The following is a 20592-nucleotide window of genomic DNA, read 5'->3' as shown; positions in this document are numbered from 1 at the left end:
CCAAGGCAATCAGCTATCTCCTGCAATTACGGTTAATTAAAATCCTGCTCCACGCACTATGTATGATTATGCTAAACCTTCTTTAACAGGAACTGAATCAAGCATAGTTAGACCTGCTGTAGCTGCAAATACTTTTGAATTAAAACCTAACACTATTCAAATGATACAACAATTTGTTCAGTTTGATGGTTTGCAGGATGAGGATCCTAACGCTCATTTAGCCAACTTCTTAGAACTATGCGATACATTTAAAATTAATGACATTTCTGATTATGACATACGTCTTCGGTTGTTTCCCTTTTCATTGAGGAACAAAGCTAAATAGTGGTTGAACTCGTTACCACGAGGGTCAATTACTACTTGGGAACAAATGACCAAAAATTTTTTACTAAAATATTTTCCGCCAGCTAAAATGGCTAAATTACATAATGATATCTCTTTTTTTGTGCTGATGGATTTTAAAACACTTTACGATGCATGAGAGAGATACAAGGACCTTCTGAGAAGGTGCCCTCACCATGGGTTACCACTTTGGCTCCAAGTACAAACATTTCACAATGGTTTGAATCCTTCGACTTGGCAAATGGTTGATGCAGCGACGGGCAGAACCATCAATAATAAAACACCGAAAGATGCCTATGAGTTTATAGAAGAGATGTCACTGAATAACTATCAGTGGCAAGTCATGAGGACAAAGCCAACGAAAATAGCCGGTGTTTATAACGTCAATTCGGTCACCATGCTGTCAAATCAGGAAGGACTCTTGAATAAAAAGATTGATGGTTTTCTTAGTTCTTCACAGGTTCACCCAGTAATGCAGTGTGAAGCAAGTAGCGGTGGAACAAACCATTCGGAATACCAACCTTATGGCCACAGCATGGATAACGAATAATTAAACTACATGGGTAATAATCCTCAACCTCAAAATAATCCATATAGTAACACTTATAATGCAGGTTGGAGAAACCACCCCAATTTCTCGTGGGGCAGTCAAGGAAATCAAAGACCACAACATCCTCCGGGCTACCAACAACCACCCTACCAACAGGAAAAGAAGCCAAACCTTGAAGAGATGCTCTCAAAGTTTATATCAGTGTCAGAAACCCGTTTTCAGAACACCGATGACACTTAAAAATCAACAAGCGTCGATCCAAAACCTTGAAACTCAAATAGGCCAGCTTTCCAAACTAATCTCCGAACGCCCACAAGGTAGTTTGCCAAGTAATACCGAACCTAACCCAAAGGAACAACTCAACGCAATTAATATTCAAGATGACGAAGGTCAAGGTCAAGCCTGAACTAGAACCGAGGCAAGAAACTGTGGTAAGCAAAGGTCAATGTGAGGTAGATCAAAATACAAACAAACCAGTGACTGTCGAATATAAACCTCGTGTGCCATACCTTAACGTGACAAGGAAAGACCGCTCAGATGAACAATTTGGTAAATTCATTAAACTCTTAAAAAAATTACTTATTAACTTACCGTTTATTGAAGCTCTATCACAGATGCCAAATGCAATGAAATTTTTAAAGGAGCTTTTAGCAAATAAGCGAAAGTTGGACAAGGCGTCGGAGCTGAACGCAGTTTGCTCGGCCATTCTTCAAAATAAACTACCCAACAAACTGAAAGACCCAGGGAGCTTTACTATTCCTTTCTTAATTGGTAGTTTAGATGTTAATCATGCATTAGCTAATCTAGGGGCTAGTATCAACAGCATGCCCTACAATATGTTTAAGCAACTAGGTCTCGAGAAACCCAAAGAGACTAGGATGAGCATTCAATTAGCAGATAAAACTATAAGATTCCCTAGAGGTATTATTGAAGATGTGCTAGTTAAAATCGATAAATTTATATTTTCGTTGACTTTATTGTTCTAGACATAGAAGAGGATAGCAACACTCCCTTAATTCTAGGAAGGCCCTTTTTAGCAACTGTTAAAACCATCATTGATGTTGGCACAGGTGAACTCACACTCCGGGTGGGAGACGAAACAATCACCCTTTAAGCTCGCAATTCTGGCAACACATCAGGAATTGAAGGTAATCATTTAAACCATTCTACTAAAACTAACAATATGGTGCAACCTATTTTGTAGAAAATGATCTGAAGGAAGCACACGAGTCATTCTCAAGCACCAGTAGAGGACCTATTCATGAAGATCAAAGATTACAAACTGAGGAACTCAATGAATGGCGGATGCACAAACCAAGAACACCCGACAAATCGAAACTACGCTAAGACGAGCCCGATACCTCTCTAAATCAACTTAAGGTTGGTGATAAGGTCTTATTAGATGCTGCAGATCCCTACATTGTCACTACCATACCGAATGAGGAAATCCCTCTTACGGTACTCAGTATTTTTCCATTCGGTACGGTGGAGGTGAGTCATCCCAAGTTCGACACTTTTAAGGTAAACAACACCCGATTAAAACCTTATTTTGATGAGATTGATAGTAGGAATGAGGAGTATAAACTCCTCAAACCACCATGACCATTCACTGGAGAGGTAAGTCGAGCTTAGACTATAAATAAGCGCTTCTCGGGAGGAAACCCGAGTACTAACAATATTAATTTCTTTATATTTTGGTATTTAATTCCTTACTTACTAATAGAAATCTTGAATACAGGTGCTTCCAAAAAGACATGGCCAAGCACACGGGCATGCTTTAGGCCATGTGAAAACAGGGCAAGGATTTCCCCAACATGGCTACGATAAAACGCCACGGCCGTGCGATATGGCTGTGGTCGAGCCTGCCAAAACAACATAGGCATGCGATACGCCCGTGTGGAAGAACCGTGGGTGAACCTGTTAAAACAACACGGGCGTTCGACACGCCTGTGTGGAACACCCGTTTAACACGGGAATGGGGCTTGCACACACGGGCGTGGGAGAAGCGAACGAAGCTAGACACAGTCGTGTGAACCCACACGCCCAAGGAACATGGGCGTGTACTACATTTCAGATGCCCCCAAATTTGAAATTCGCGAATCACACAGGCTGAAATTGGGGAACACGGGCGTGTGCCCTGGCCGTGTGGCCCAAAATCTATAAATACCCTGCACTATTCACTTTCCTCCCTATTCAAAAACCCTAACCCTAGCTGCTGCAACTCCACATGACCTCTCTGCCACTCCCGTGCGCCGCCTACAACTCCATTCTCGACGCCAAATCTCTCCCCTTAGCGTTTGTTAACTCCTTTTTCTTTTATTTCATTGACTTATAATGCTATTTATCATATTAATCTATATTTTTCATGTTATTTCCATATTGATAATCACATAAATTTCATTTATCAAACAAGTTATCATCTTTCTTATGTTTAAAATCTTACTCATTACATGATTCCTACACTTCATTCAATTAGTTAGAAGTGAATATTCATGGCTAGGATAGTTGAAATAATCATGCATATTTTGTTGACATCTCTTTTCATTCATATAGTATTTTGCATTCCATTCTTTGCCATTTTTACTTATATTACCATGCTCATGCCACAAAGAAATGGGTCATTGAACTTATTGTTTTAATTGAATTTAGTAATTGTGGCTGAATATAGTTATGGATTTTCCTTTTTGAATTTAGTCGCATTCCTTTTATATATTATAAATTGTCTACTCATCAAAAGACGAATTGATGTTTCCACTTGCAGGTACACAATGTCGTCTTTAAGAGGAAAGAAAACCGCCGTACCTGCTTTAAAGAAGAGGAAGGGAGCGTCCTCTTCTACAGGTCCAACCGTGAAAATTTGTCACCCTCTTCTACAGTTTACCCGAGGGCCCCAGGAAGAACTTTTCCAGATACTTTAGGCTCGACCTTTAATTGTGGGCTGCTGCATCGACTGGGCTGCCGTAGAACAAGTTCAGATGGCTGCTGCGATTTGGGCCCTCTTAACCACCGACCCTTGGGAGCTGTTCTTTGGGATCATCGAACTAACATACCTCGAGCTCACGATGGAAATATGCTCAACGTTCCATCTCCAGACCGTAATGACAAACTACGATGATCTCAGCACGGTGCAGTTTTGCCTAGGTGGGTTAGTCCACCAGCTAAGTGTCCCAGAGTTTGGTATGGTACTAGGCTTATATACGGAGGAGTTCAAGGAGGAGAATAAACTACATGCTCTTAGTCGCCATATACATTTCTCTCCCTCGAAGTGCTGGCACACTTTGGCCCCTAGCACGACCTCCTGCAATCCTAGCCGCTCCAAGGCATCAGTTCTCCCACCATCCCTAAGGCACTTACACGTTATTTTAGCTCACATGCTTACAGGGAGGCGAGAGAGCACTGGCGTCGTCAACACCCACGACGTCTACTTCTTATGGTGCATGTCGCAAGGGCACGTCATCGACCTTGCCTATTTCATCGCCCTTGCGATTCAGAACCATATGGAGCGGTATCGGAAGGGGGTTATCTCTATTGGCCCTACGTGACTCGACTGGCATGACACTTTGGGCTCCTCAACACCACGGCCCAAGAATCATCCCTCACCCTCATCTGCCAGATGTCTCCACAAGGCATATCAAGCATGCTTAGCATGAGGATGATCGAGAGACGCCGAGGAACCTACCCTCCCTATTATCGTCTCACCCAATCTACTGAGGAGGAGGCCTACGAGGACATTCTTGATGATGTCCCCCCACAGCACGAGGACCCACCGATTCACTGACCACCACCACCCTCTCTTCCAGTTTATGCGATAGCTTCATATGTTGACATCTCTAAGCGCCTTACCCGATTCGAGCAGTTGTGTTTTCAATGATTTGACAACATTGATGCTACTCTACAGCAGATGTGTCAGCACCTCCACATCTCATCCCCAGTCCCTCCTCGCGAATCATCCAGCGATGAAGATATTTAAAAACATTTTTTTATGTTTTTAATTTTTATTAAAACTACTTTTATTTTTATTTTTTAGCAGATTTTAGAATTTTATTTTTAATTATCAATTTCGGTTTTTCTTTATGAGTAATTCTCCTTCCTAATATCCCTTAAAAAGTTTCTAATTTTATCACAGTTATATAGAGCCCTTAAGCTCATCGTCACATAGGAACTAAAACTCCACCAGGAAAGGTTCTCCATGACTGCCATGTCCTGCTCGCCCATGATCATAGTTACCACCAGAGATAATATCCTTTTGGCGCAGGACTTATGGCCTAATGAACCTCTACGACTGCCGGAGTATCCTTCTCCTCTCTCGAACCGATTCCTCTCAAGAACTCCAGTTCAAGGAATTCATACAGGAAGTTTCACTTCTCTCCCTATCTTAATTTTATATACTCTAATATCTATCTTTGTACATTGAGGGCAATGTACATCTTAAGTGTGGGGGGTATTTATTTCCTTATCAGAAAAATCCCTGAGTGATTACCTTGTTCTCTTGAAAAGCTTTCATATCATATTTAGGATAAATTTTAATTGATTTATGATTTTGATTGATATATCTTGAATTAAAACATAGGGATTTATGCATTGATTGTTTAAACTTTAAGACATTAGAGAATCAAGCATGATGAGTTGATTTTTAAGAATTTAAAATTATAGGTTGTTTCCCCAAGTCTAGGTATTACTTTGAATTGGAATTCACGAATCTAAACATCAAAAAAGCCATAATTTTTGTGAGATTTTTGAGCCTTTTGAGCCTCTATTAATTCTTTCATGCTTAGTTTTATTATTGCTTTGAGTGCGTCAGTATTGAACTGTTATTCTAGAACTTGCTTGATTATGCATGTCGAGACCACACCGTTTGATTTGATATGTCAAAATGATTAAGGCACTTAGGATTAATCCACTCATGACATGAAGAGCCTACGTTCACGATTAACCCCTAGTAAACCCCATTAAGCCTAACAAGCCATTTCTTGTATTACCCTTAATATTAACCTTTAACCCATTATTGTTGAAATCCCTTAAATTAATCCCTATTTTTGTTGAGATTTGAGTTGAATGGATTGTTTAGCTATGTTTTGTTCTTAATAGTTAGTCTATATTATTTAACTTGTTTAAAAAAAATATGTATACATATCTGTAATTTCATATTCTGGGAAGAAACTGTTGTACGCAAGTGAAGATTAACTCTTTTTCTAGTTAGGCAATTTTTCAATTCAATCTCGATTCTAACCCTTTCTTTCAGCTTATGACCACACCCCCTAACCAAGCCTCACTACAACCCTCTAAAGACCTTTTGATTGATGTATCATCTTAAATTATAGTGGTGGAGATTTGATTTTCATGCAAGCTTATGGTAATGACTTTTCATTATTGACTATTGAGTGCTTCATTTATTGTCCTCAAACACCTCGAATGATTTGAGTGAATCTATAGTGAGGATGTAAAACTCTGTGATATTCTGAATCAAAGGTAATTACTTAGATGCGGAGAGACACCTATGTTTGCATGATTAAATACTCATCTGGGAATGTTTGAAACTTTTATGTTCTTTTAGTTGAATTATCAATGTATGATTACCTATGGATTATTTTGAGATATTATCGATAGAAATTATAAGTTGAGAAGAATTTATTTTGATTTTGAGTTGAGAATTTTGCTTGAGGACAAGCAAATGCTTAAGTGTGGGGGTATTTGATAAACCATAAATTATACATATTTTTACCTCATGTTTAATGCATGTTATGGATGATTTCCCATTAGAATTGGTGAATTTGATGCTCCTAATGCTTTAATTTCATGTTTTATACTTAGGAGAGCATAGGAGAGCGAAAGGAGTGAGAAACGGGCCAAAAATGGAGAAAATGGGCCAAGTTACGAAAACAACACGGCCTGGACCTCCTCACACGGTAGACCACACGGCCGTGTCAATTTGGCAGGCTCGAACATGGCCTGAAGTAATCGAACACGGGCGTGTTACACGGGCGTGCCCCTGCCGAGCCCAAGTTGAGTCCAATCCAGAAAAGGCTAATTTTGAGGGCTTCTAGGCATTCCAAAGCCTAATAATACACTCTAGAGGAGGAAGAAAAGGGAGATGGAGAAGGGGGAGTATGGAATTACTCCAAAGAAGCCGATTGATCCATCTCAGAAGCCAGATTCATTATCAAGACTGAAGATCTCTCCTCAATTTCCCTTCAGGAGTTTTGGTTTTTCTTTATGTTCTGTATTCTTTATTCTTCTGAGATGTTTTCTTATTTAGTTATGAACTAAAACCCCTAAATCCCTAAGGAGGATGAAACCTAAGATGAATCTTGTTATTATTTTCTGAATCGTATGATAAATATTTAACTTGTTCTTAATTATGTGTTCTTAATTCTTGCTTTGATATCCAGGATACTGATTCAAGACATGCTCTTATTCAGAGAAGGAATAGACCCTATCTAAGAGTACATTTGTCATAATTAAGCGGAGTTGATTGCGCGCCTAGACATAGGGTGACAAGATTTTGACGAATTAGGGTGAAACCTAATAAGGGGATCTATAAATCGAGTTAATGCAACCCTAGAGTGTTAATTAGAGAAAAGTCTCAGTTATTCAATCTAGGGATTAGACATTATTAGTCTTGAATAGGGATAATAACATAACTTAAAGATCTCTACGGAACAAGTTGAATGAATAAATCGTCTGATTCAGAGCTAGAATAACAAGTAAAGTCTAGGTGGATTTTTCCTTTGGTATTGTCTTAAGTCAATCGATTTTTCCTAAAACCAATTCCCCAATTCTTTTCTCTGTGCGTTCTTAGTTTAGATAATTAGTTAGTTAAAAAAAAACCTCTTTATTCTTAGGCTAGATAATAAAAAGACAGTCATTACTAGTACTTTTAGTTCCTTTGGGTTCGACAATCCAGTCTTGCTAAAACTATACTACTGCTCGATAGGTACACTTGCCTACATCACGATAATAGCTAGTTTAAGAACGAGTAATTATAAATATTTAAAACCTATCACGAAATCACGCGATCAAATTTTCATATCACATATCATAATTTAAGTAATTCATATCATTTCCCATTTTATTTATTTTAGTCATCTATCATGATGTTCCATACCAAATTCAATCAAAAAATTTCATATTATCATAATAGACTCACCTTAATGATTCAACAATCAATAAACATGCATATAAAATTAAATATTTCTATCATGAATCATAAAAGTACAAATTAAGGTTTCACGAGTCACTCGTCGATGATTTTTGCTTTTCCTTTCCCTCTTGGCTATTTGTGTTGGCGTTAGTTACAAATAATCATAAAACATATCATACAATCAATTTCTAGCCAAATCAGAATCAAATAAAAAATTATAAATATTTTACAATTTATTCAATTTAGTCACTAAAACCAGGACAAGCATAACTTTCAATTTAAGTCCTCAGGTTAGAATCTGATTTCACCATAACTCATTAGGGACCTTCTATTTTCTATCTTTACTAACAATCCATGACAATTTTACATTTTTTAATTGGTCCCTAATTTACTAAACTAACAATCAAGCTTTACAATTTAGTCCTTTTATATACTAAGCTTAATTTCTAACAATTTCACACCAATTTCATTCAATTCTCAACAATGACAACTTTCAAAAACTTTAACAGTTTTACAAATTAGTACATGGGCCAGCAAAATCAAGCTCTCATAACCTGAAATCTATAAAAATTATAAGAAAATGACATCATTGCACTTACCAATTTGTGGTTGAAAGCTTGAAGAAACTTAAGGCTTTCTTCTTTTCTTTTTCTTTTGTTTCAACGGTGGAAAAAGATGAATTAATGTTCATCTTTCTATCCACTAAGCTATTTATACTAAGTATTTTATTTAATTAATCTTAGTTTATTAGGTTTAATTATAATTTTGGCCCTTTAGATAATTGCTATCTAAGTCCCTAAGCCATTTCCTAATTAAAAATCTATAGCAATTGGACTTTTACAATTTAGTCTCTAGGACTTAATTAATCACAATTTCAACTAAATTACTTAATCTAATTTCAATTTATCTATATACTAACTCTGTAAATATCTCTATTTAATATTTACGAAAATGAGGTCCTAAAACTGCATTTTCTAACACCACTAAGAACAGGGTCGTTACAACAAAACTCAGAATTATTAACAGTAGAACAGGTTAATGCATTAACAACATCAAGGAAATTTGATTCAATAATTATCCTATCAAAATTTTAAGCTTTTAGCCAAGAGAAGACTTCCCTTATAAGGAAAATCTCAGCCAAACGAGGATTATAAACAATAAAAAAATGACCCGAAAAAGCTTGTACAAACTTACCTACTTCATTATGAATAATTACATTTCAACCATCCAGTTGTCGAACGAACATTATACAACTAACATCAGCAATACAATTATACAATTAGTATCATTCATTAGTTTGATACCAACGCAGTAATGTTTAAGAGCTTCACTTCCTCCACACCTTATACAACTATCATTAGCAATACACCTTTTGTCTTTCAAACGACCTTTGCAAGGAACAAAATTACAAATACACTACTACAGAAATTCCAAACCTACGGTGGCAACTTAAAGGTCCAAAGTTTAAGCTAAGAAAAGCCCATATTATGCTGCGAGATCGTTAAAATACTAAAGCAAGGGTATAACAAAATTTGACATCAAACAACCTATTCTTACTAAAATGCCAAGTTTGCTTATAATGTTGATTGTACAAGCTGATTGTACAAGTTTACTAAAATGAGAACCTTAGATGTTGTTGAAAAAAAATCCAGTTTGAAAACAGGTTTCTTACACAACAGAAAATTAAAAATTTGAAAATCGACCCGGTTTGTGATATTTATAGCAATAAACCTTACACTGAAATCGTACCTATGTTTTCAGATAAAAAAATCATTAATATTTTTTGGCTTTCAACTAAACGATCTTCTTCACTATTCTCACACCATGAGCTGCTTCAAGTGTAGGCTTGAATCAATTGAATCAAAACACAGAATTAGAAAAAAAATTCTTTTCTTTTTGGGGTAAAAACGAAAATTCTATCTTCTTTAATAAAAAATGGTAGAATTTTATTCTGAAAAAATATATTTAACAGTTGAGAATAAATTCTTTCTATTTTTTTGATAAAGTAACAATCTCTACAAGTTATGTAAATAGCTCTATCGCTGCTATTTATTTATAGGGAGAAAAGGTAGAACCCTTGTTGAATTGTAGAGTTTGTTTCAAATAGAAAGATAACTTCCTAGTCCAACTAGGAGAGAGAGAAGGGCTAATAGGGTGTGCTTCCTCTCATATGTATTATGATGGAGATTCGGGCCTCTCATTATATTGGGCCCAATTATAAGTGTTTCCTGTACTTTTAACTTAACACTTTATAATTTAATCCAACCCTATACATATTTTTCTATTTTCTAAAATAAATATTAATTTTCTAATTAAATAATTTTCTCATCTCAATTTTACCCTTAGTAAAAGTATGACGATTTTACCCTTGGTAAAATTTTCAAAAAAAAATCAATATTTCACAACTCAACTTGTTCACTATTACCAAATGGTTTATTTTTATTTTTGGGCTTTAAAATTGCTAAAAAACATAAATTCATTCTTTTGATCATTTTTGTGTAATCCAAATATATTTGCAAATGGATAATTTCTCATTTCTTTTTTGAGAAACTTACATTCATTTCCAAATGGTTTCATTTCTCCATTTATGTGAAAACCATAATCATTTCTAAATGTTTTCCATTTTTCTGTTTTTATTTATTCTGTTCATTTTGATTCAAACATGTAATTCATTTTTGGTTTCAACGAGCTAGCGGAAGGACCGATTGGACATATGTAATTAGGGCTCAAATGATTTATAATTAAGTTCCAATTTTCTCTTATTAATTATAAACTTATTTAGTCACAAAGTCATTCTACTATAGTATCATGACTGAGCTCTCCCTAACAACATACCATTATGAAATCAATTATTTTGTACTCGTCCAATGACCTTGTCATAAGTGTGTTACCTTCATAGTATATCCTTGATCTCTTTAGGATATTATTGCTTCTTCCAGTATGGTCCTATTTTATCTCGTGGTATCAAATAGGGATCAAGTCATCAATAAAAAAGATGAAAAACCCGTAGTCGCATTTACTTTTCATCAACCATGTAATGCCTATGAGAGGATATCATTTACCCATGTCTCGGGCTATGAATTCCACTATTGTGAATAACACTACATACTATAGAAGTTTTACACTTGACGCACCAGCTTTCAGTTCCTTATATATTTGAACTTAGGCTTTTACTTACATCAAAGTGTATACATAGTCTACCATCCACTCAGGATTTAGGTATGCCACACTATGAATGTCACAAGTGAATAGGTTAATAAACAGATTCAAGATCTATTCTACTTGGGTCTAGTCTGATGTACTGTCAGTCCAGTCAGTCATATTTATGTCTCTATCTTTTGAAAGTCATACGCTTCGATGCCCAAGACAAAGCATCTCCCCAATTGGACTTGATAGACGACATATTATTCTTACAATCGGTTTGCTCATTTTCGATTAGATTAAGGACATGTTTAGGTTCGTTTACTAATACAAGCTGTCTTTCAGTATTACGACCCGACCACGTAATATTGCTAAATATTAGTTAAACAATAAACAACTAGTGAGCAACATTTGCTTCCATTTTACTTTGCGTGCAAAAATCATGTGAGGACAAAATAAAAATTATTAATGTAATTCATGAATAGTTTTATTAACCAATCTGTTCAAAAAATTACAAGTGTACTTAGATGAAAATACTACACTTAGGGCATCGGATCCAACAGATGCATCATAAGGTTTTAACAAAGCCATCGACAAGTGGAACATTCCATCCTTTACCATCCTCCATTAGTAAATCCCACACTTATCATTAGGAATCCATAAGTCTTTAAAAACACAAATTTGACGTCCATCACCCAACCTCCAACAGACTTCCCTATGTTCAAAAAATTTAGTTTGAAAACGATTATCTTGCACAACAGAAAAATAAAATTTTAAAAATCTAGTCGATTTTTGATATTTATAGTAATAAAATTTTTTCTTGAAATCACACGTGTTTTGGGCTATACGAATCCTTGTCGTTCCCAACTTTCAACTGAATGGCCTCCTCAACTATTCTCGTATCATGAACTGCTTCAAGTGTGGGCTCGAACACTTTCCAATCAGACGCAAATCATAAATATTTTCTTTAATTTTAGTAGGAAAATAGATCTCTCTTTTATGGAAATCGATAGAATTGTTATTCCTGGAAAATATAATTTATACTTAGAAATAAATTCTCACTATTTCCGGGCAAAATAACAATATCTCAAATTTGTATATAACTTATATGTTTAGCCTTATCGATGCATCTATTTATAGGGAAAGTAAGTGAAACCCTAGTTGAATTAATAAAATGCATTTAATGTTTATTTAATAGAAAAACAATCCCTAGTTGAACAAGGAGAGAGAGTGGCGACAACCCTAGCTAAAATACTAGGGTTTGTCATCCCCTTCTATTCAGTATGAGAGGTTTTATGCCTTTCCTATATCGGGGCCAATTATAAGTGCTTCTTAGACTTTTAACCCAATACTTTATAATTTAATCCAACTCAATACACATTTTTCTATTTCACAAAATAAATATTAAAATTTTCTAATTAAATAATTTTCTCAACCCAATTTTGATTCCATTAAAATCATTACAACTTTATCTTAAAATAATCTATGAAAAATATATTTATTTTTTCTACATTCAACGGATTCACAATGACCGATTAATTTAATTCTATTTTTAAACTTTAATTAATTAATTAATAATTAGAAAAACTAGAAATTAACTCTCAGGTCATCTCCATATTTAGTGAGAAAACCACATTCATTTTCAAGTGTTACCCATATTTTTAAATTTATCATTTCTATCCATTTATGTTCATTTGATTCAACATGAAATTCATTTTGGTTTCAACAAGCTAGCGGAAGGATTGATTGAACATATGCGATTAGGATTCAAATGATTTATAATTAAGTTTCATCTTTTCACCTATTAATTATAAATTCATTTAGTCATAAAGTCATTCCACTATAGTATAGTGATTGATCCCTCCCTAATGACATCCATTACAAAAGCAAATCGATCAGTGCTTGTCCAATGACCTTGTCATAAGTGTGTTATCTTCATAAGATATCTTTAATCTCTTTGAAATAAATCTATTCTCTCTTATCTCATGGTCTCCATTACATATTCCTTCATGAAAAGTCAATTACTATCAAATAGTAATTAATTCATTCATCACAAAGATAAACGACTAGTGGCCACATTTACTTTTCATCTATCATGTAATGTCAATTAGAAGATATCATTTACCCATGTCATGAGTTATAAACTCCACTATTGTGAATGATGTTACATACTGCAGAAGTCATATACCTAACCCACCGCTTTCATTTCCTTATCTATTTGAACTCAAGCTTTTACTTATATCAAAGTATACAAGTCACGCATACATAGTTCATCATCCACCCAGGATTAAAGTATGTCACACTATGAATATCACAAGTGAATAAATCCATTTACATATTTATATTATATTCTACTTGGGTCCAATTCGATGTACTATCTGTAACACCCCTAACACGTATCCGTCACCGGAATAGGGTTACGAGGCATTACCAAACTTATACATTAGCATTTGTACAAAACTGAGTCATAAATTTGCATTCCAGTTAAAACTTTTCAAAATTCACCATAAAGTCCCTAATATGGGCCTACGAGGCCCAATACATGCTTTAGAAGTGATTTGAGCTAAATCGGTAACTTTGGAAAACTTTTAAAAAATTTTCTTGAAGTTAGGGGCACATGACCGTGTGGCTCCTATGGCCGTGTGGCCAGCCCATGGGCAATTCTGACTTGCAATTTCTTAAGCATCAAAGGGGCACATGGCCTGGTCACATGCCCAAGTGGCTAGGCCGTGTGGTAAATTGATTTTTCACCACTTTTAAGCAATGTTCACACGATTTTAACACACGACCATGCTCGAAACCCGTGTCCTTCACATGACCAAGACACACGGCCGTGTTTTTAGCCCGTGTACTATCCTAACTTCATATTTAAGGATGTAGGGGACATACGGTCATATCACACACCCGTGGGCTTACCGTGTGTCACACACGGCCTAGACACACGCCCATGTGTCTAACCATGTGGACGAAAATAGGCCGTCTTAGGCTACTTTTCTCACCCTTTCATCCATTTACCTGCACTTAAACACAATTATCTATAAATTACAACCAACCAACCAACCTATTTATTGCATAATATGCATTTTATATTAGCACACTACTACTTAACCATTAAACTAAGTTTAATACACATATGCCATCCCTTTTACATACTTTAACCATCTATAACTTTATCCAACCAAATACTTATACATGCTATATAAATCAAAAGATATTGACTCAAAAACTATCAGAGAAGTTCTGGATAATGTGATTCTTGGTGATGATCCGATCCTCCGTCTCCATGTTAATCTACAAAACATGACAATCACATTCAAGTAAGCTTGTGAAAGCTTAGTAAGTTCATAGGCTTAGAACGTAAGCTTACCAAATATGGTAAAGCTTTTGTATATTATACAATTCACTAATTTCTCCCGTCATTCACAAACCAAGTCAATTTCACTTAATATTATTCACACTTAAACTTCATTCTTTTAGGCCCATTTATCGCTTACCATCTCTTTTCAAACTAAGAAACTATACGGAATTGAGTACTTCGTTTTCACTTTACTATAGTAAAACTATGGACTTGCACATGATCAAGTTTTACCTTCCGAAGCTATGGCCCAGCCATGGTCTTACACGAGTCATATATCATACCGATGCCATATCTCGGATATGGTATTACACGGAAGTTCTTATCACTTTTCTTCGATGCCATAGCCCAGCTGTGGTCTTATATGGATATCGCTTATCACTTGTTGCCATGGTCCAACCATGGTCTTTTTCCGTCAATTCATCGTTTGTCACTGGACAGAAGTACTCAATCCGATGTTTCATTCAATTTGATCATTTTTGCAATTTCATATTTTTACATTATTCATGGTTTTATCATAATCATATAGTATAACTCATTATAAAATTCATAAGAATAACAATGATCACTAAAATTTAGCCACATGAACTTACCTGGGCTAATTCGTAATAGTTGTAGAAGTTCGAGAAAATTATTCGACTATTTTCTCCTTTCCACGATTCACTTCAATTTCTTGATTTGCTGTAAAAATATGAAAAACCAGCTCTAAGGTTTCTTCAATGGCTGTTTTTAGCCGAAGAGGATGAAGAAAATTGAAGAAATCTCTAGATTTCCAATTACATTCCATTTTTAACTATTTAATTTTTACTTCTTTTCCCATTTTACCCCTTGTTCACACCTAATTTCAATATTTCCTGCACACACATGCTGTCCAACCCAATAATAGGTGTTTAATTGCCTATTTAGTCATTCTTTAATTATTATTGGAGCTATTTAGTCACATTTCACAATTTTACTCTTAATTCAATTTAGTCCTTTTTACCCAATTAACTACCGAAACTTTAATACTAACTTACTAACACTCCATAAATATTTATAAAAATATTTATGGCTGGGTTTAATATTTCAGGGTCTCAATACCTCGTTTTCACTTCCAAATTATCTAGTATTGATTATAAAACACTATTAACTATTTCAATCATTTTCCTAACTTCACATCTAACTTATTTTCATTAAATTAATAATATTTTCTACTCATTTGTCAGATTTAATAATCTCAAATTACTGTTCTGACACCACTGGAATTTGGGCCGTTACAACTATCCCCCTTTTAGGAAATTTTGTCCTCGAAATTTCATATCTGGGAATAAGTGTGGATATTGATATTTCATTAATTCCTCTGTTTCCCAGATTGCCTCCTTCGACCCATGATGATTCCACAAAACTTTAACTAATGGTACCCGTTTATTTCTTAATTTTTTAATCTCTCGTGCTAAAATTTTCACTGGTTCTTCCTAATAAGTCATATTCGGTTGAAGCTCTATCTCCGTATGAGGAATTACATGTGATGGATCTGATCTGTACCGTCTCAGCATAGACACATAAAACACATCATGAATCTTTTCAAGTTCCGGAGGTAAAGCCAATTTGTATGCTACCGGACCGATTCTTTCAGTGAATTCGTATGGCCCAATAAATTGTGGACTCAGTTTTCCCTTTTTGTCGAACTGCAAAACTTTCTTCCACGATGACAGTTTCAAAAATACTCGATCGCCCACATTAAACTCTATATCTCTTCTTTTCAAATCTGCATATGACTTCTGACCATCGGAAGCAGCTTTAAATCTGTCTCGTATAATACGAACTTTTTATTTTGTTTCTCGAATCAAATCTACTCCCACTAACTTTGATTCACTTAATTCAGTCCAATACAATGGAGTTTTACATTTCCTTCCATATAAAGCTTCAAATGGGGCAATTTTGATAATAGTCTAATAACTATTGTTATAAGCAAATTCAGTTAAAGGTAGATACCGTTCCCAGCTGCCGCCCTATTCAAGTACACAACACTTCAACATATCTTCTAATATCTGAATTACCCGCTCTAATTGCCTGTCTGTCTGAGGATGAAAAGCTGTGCTGAAGTTTAACTTGGTGCCCAAAGCTTCTTATAATTTACCCCAAAATCTTGAAGTAAACCTCGGATCTCGATCAGAAATAATAGATGTCGGCACTCCGTGTAATCCCACTACCTTTGAAACATATATTTCTACCAACTTTTCATGTGGGTAGTTTGCCCTGACTGGAATAAAATGTGTCGATTTAGTTAACCGATCAACAATCACCCATATTGAATCTTTCTTTTTCGATGTCGCCAGTAACCCGGACACAAAATCCATCGTTACATGTTCTCATTTCCATTCCGGAACCATAATGGGTTGCAATAAACCGGTCGGTACCTGATGTTCAGCTTTCACCTGTTGACAGATCAAACATTTTGCTACATATTCAAAAATTTCAGTTTCATACCAGGCCACTGATAAACCATAGTTTATACAAAATTTTACCCTATGTTTAACGCATTTTATGGATGATTTTCCATTAGAATTGGTGAATTCGATGCTTTTAATGCTTTAATTTCATGTTTTACACTTAGGAGAGTGTAGGAGAGTGAAAAGAACGAGAAACGAGCCAAAAACGGAGAAAATGGGCCAAAGTACGAAATCAACACCGCCTGGACCTCCTCACACGGGCAGACCACACGGCCGTGTCTATTTGGTAGGCTCGAGCACAGCCTGAAGTAATCGCACACGAGCGTGTCACACGGACGTGTCCCTACCGAGCCCAAGTTAAGTCAAATTCGGAAAAGGTTAATTTTGAGGGCTTTTAGGCATTCCAAAGCCTATAAATACACCCTAGAGAAGGAAGAAAGGGAGGATAGAGTAGGGGGTAAGGAATTACTCCAAGAAAGCCGATTGATTCATCTCAAAAGTCGGATTCATCATCAAAACTGAAGATCTCTCCTCAATTCCCCTTCAGGAGTTTTGGGTTTTCTTTATGTTCTGTATTTTTTTATTATTCTGAGATGTTTTCTTATTTAGTTATGAACTAAATCCCCTAAATACCTAAGGGGAGTGAAACCTAAGATGAATCTTGTTATTATTTTCTGAATTGTATGATAAATATTTGACTTGTTCTTAATTATGTGTTCTTAATTCTTGTTTTGATATCCCAGGATACCGATTCAAGATAAGCTCTTATTCAGAGGAGGAATAGACCCTGTTGAAGAGTATATTTGTCATAATTGAGCGGAGTTGATTGCGCGCCTAGACTAGGGTGACAAAATTTTTCCAGATTAGGGTGAAACCTAATAAGGAGATCCATAGATCGAGTTAATGCAACCCTAGAGCGTTAATTAGAGAAAAGTCTCGGTAATTTAATCCAGGGATTAGACGTTATTAGTCTTGAATAGGGATAATAACATAACTTAGGGAACTCTACAGAACAAGTTAAATGAGTAAATTGTCCGATTCGGAGCCAGAATAACAAGTGCAGTCTAGGTGGATTTTTCCTTAGGTATTGTCTTCATTTAATCGATTTTTCCAAAAGCATTTCCCCAATTCCATTCTCTGTGTGTTCTTAGTTTAGATAATTAGTTAGTTAAAATAAAAACCTCTTTATTCTTAGGCTAGATAATAAAAAGACAGTTATTACTAGTACTTTTAGTTCTTTCGGGTTCGACAATCCGATCTTGCTAAAATTACACTACTGTTCGATAGGTACACTTGTCTACATCACGATAATAGTTAGTTTAAGAACGAGTAATTATAAATATTTAAAACCTATCACGAAATCACGCGATCAAGTTTTTGACGCCGTTGTCGGGGAACTGAAATATTAGGAACACTCAATTTTTATTACTTTAGCCATTTATTTTTCGTGCACTTTAACTTATTATTATTTATCAATTTACTTTTTCCTTCTCTTAGCAGGTTTTTATAGTTTATGACTAGAAGAAATCCGTTAGGACCATTACTTTTTGACGAAGAAATCGATCGTACAGTTCGCAGAAATCAAAGAGAAATAAGGCGAAGCTTAAGATACACAGAGAACGAGCAAGAAGGTGATACTCAACCCCCAACCGAAGAGATGGCTGAAAACCAAGGCAATCAGCTACCTCCTACAATTGCGGTTAATCAAAATCCTGCTCCACGTACTATGTATGATTATGCTAAGCCTTCTTTAACAGGAACTGAATCAAGCATAGTTAGACCTATTATAGCTGCAAATACTTTTGAATTAAAACTAACACTATTCAAATGATACAGCAATTTGTTCAGTTTGATGGTTTGCAGGATGAGGATCCCAACGCTCATTTAGCCAACTTCTTAGAACTATGTGATACATTTAAAATTAATGGTGTCTCTGATGATGCCATTCATCTTCGGTTATTCCCTTTTTCATTGAGGAATAAAGCTAAACAGTGGTTGAACTCGTTACCACGAGGGTCAATTACTACTTGGGAACAAATGGCCAAAAAATTTTTACTAAAATATTTTTCGCCGGCTAAAACAATTAAATTACGTAATGTGATCGCGAGGTTTCGTGATAGGTTTTAAGTATTTATAATTACTCGTTCTTGAACTAACTATTATCGCGATGTAGGCAAGTGTACCTATCGAACAGTAGTATAGTTTTAGCAAGACCTAATTGTCGAGCCCAAAGGAACTAAAAGTACTAGTAATGACCGCCTTTTTATTATCTAGCTTAAGAATAAAGAGATTTTGTTTTAATTAACTAATTATCTAAACTAAGAACTCACAGAGAAAAGAATTAGGGAATTGCTTTTGGGAAAATCGATTGAATGAAGACAATACCTAAGGAAAAATCCACCTAGACTTTACTTGTTATTCTGGCTCCGAATCGGACGATTTATTTATTCAACTTGTTCCGTAGAGATCCCTAAGTTATGTTATTATCCTTATTCAAGACTAATAACGTCTAATCCCTAGATTGAATAACTGAGACTATTCTCTAATTAACACTCTAGGGTTGCATTAACTCGATCTATGGATCCCCTTATTAGGTTTCACCCTACTCCGGCAAAATCTTGTCACCCTATTTCTAGGCGCAGAATCAACTCCGATTAATTATGACAAAAGTACTCTTAGACAGGGTCTATTTCTCCTCTAAACAAGAGCATATCTTGAATCAGTATCCTGAGATATCAAAACAAGAATTAAGAACACATAATTAAGAACAAGTTAAATATTTATCATACGATTCAGAAAATAATAACAAGATTCGTCTTAGGTTTCATTCCCCTTAGGTATTTAGGGGTTTTAGTTCATAAATAAATAATAAAACATCTCAGAAGAATAAAGATTACAAAACATAAAGAAAACTCAAAACTTCTGAAGGGAAATTGAGGAGAGATCTTCAGTCTTGATGATGAATCCGGCTTCCGAGATGGTTCAATTGGCTTTCTTGGAGTAATTCTTTACCCCCTTTTCTCCGTCCCCACCTTTTTCCTCTTCTAGGGTGCATTTATAGGCTTTGGAATGCCTAAAAGCCCTCAAAAGTGGCCTTTTTCAAATTGGACTTAACTTAGGCTTGGCAGGGACATGCCCGTGTAACACGCCCATGTGCGATTACTTCAGGCCGTGTTCGAGCCTATTAGAATGGCACGGACGTGTGCTATACCCGTTTGAGTCGTACTCCAATTCTGCCAGATTGACACAGCCATATGGTCTGCCTGTGTGAGGAGGTCCAGGTCGTGTTGATTTCGTTCTTTGGCCTATTTTCTCTGTTTTTGGCCCGTTTCTCGTTCCTTTCGCTCTCCTATGCTCTCCTAAGTATAAAACATGAAATTAAAGTATTAGGAGCACCGAATTCACCAATTATAATGAGAAATCATCCATAAAATGCATTAAACATGGGGTAAAAATATGTATAATTTACGGCTTATCAAATACCCCCACACTTAGGCATTTACTTGTCCTCAAGCAAAATTTTCAACTCATAATCAAAATAAATTCTTCTCAACTTATAATTTCTATCGATAATATCTTAGAATAATCCATAGGTAACATACATAGAGAATTCAACTAAGAAGAACATAAA

The 20592-nt window shown here is 35.5% G+C and overlaps 1 non-coding gene across 1 annotated transcript; it reads right to left on the bottom strand.

Moving 5' to 3' along the window:
- Nucleotides 1-419: 419 nt before the first annotated feature.
- LOC121210721 (small nucleolar RNA R71) lies at nt 420-525 on the bottom strand. Its single transcript, XR_005905834.1, has one exon. It is a non-coding gene; the product is annotated as a small nucleolar RNA R71 (small nucleolar RNA).
- Nucleotides 526-20592: the final 20067 nt, after the last annotated feature.

This window comes from Gossypium hirsutum, chromosome A11, assembly GCF_007990345.1.
Source record: "Gossypium hirsutum isolate 1008001.06 chromosome A11, Gossypium_hirsutum_v2.1, whole genome shotgun sequence".
NCBI lineage: Eukaryota > Viridiplantae > Streptophyta > Magnoliopsida > Malvales > Malvaceae > Gossypium > Gossypium hirsutum.
Note: the sequence above shows the minus strand (reverse complement) of the source record. Positions and strands in the feature narration are given on the sequence as shown.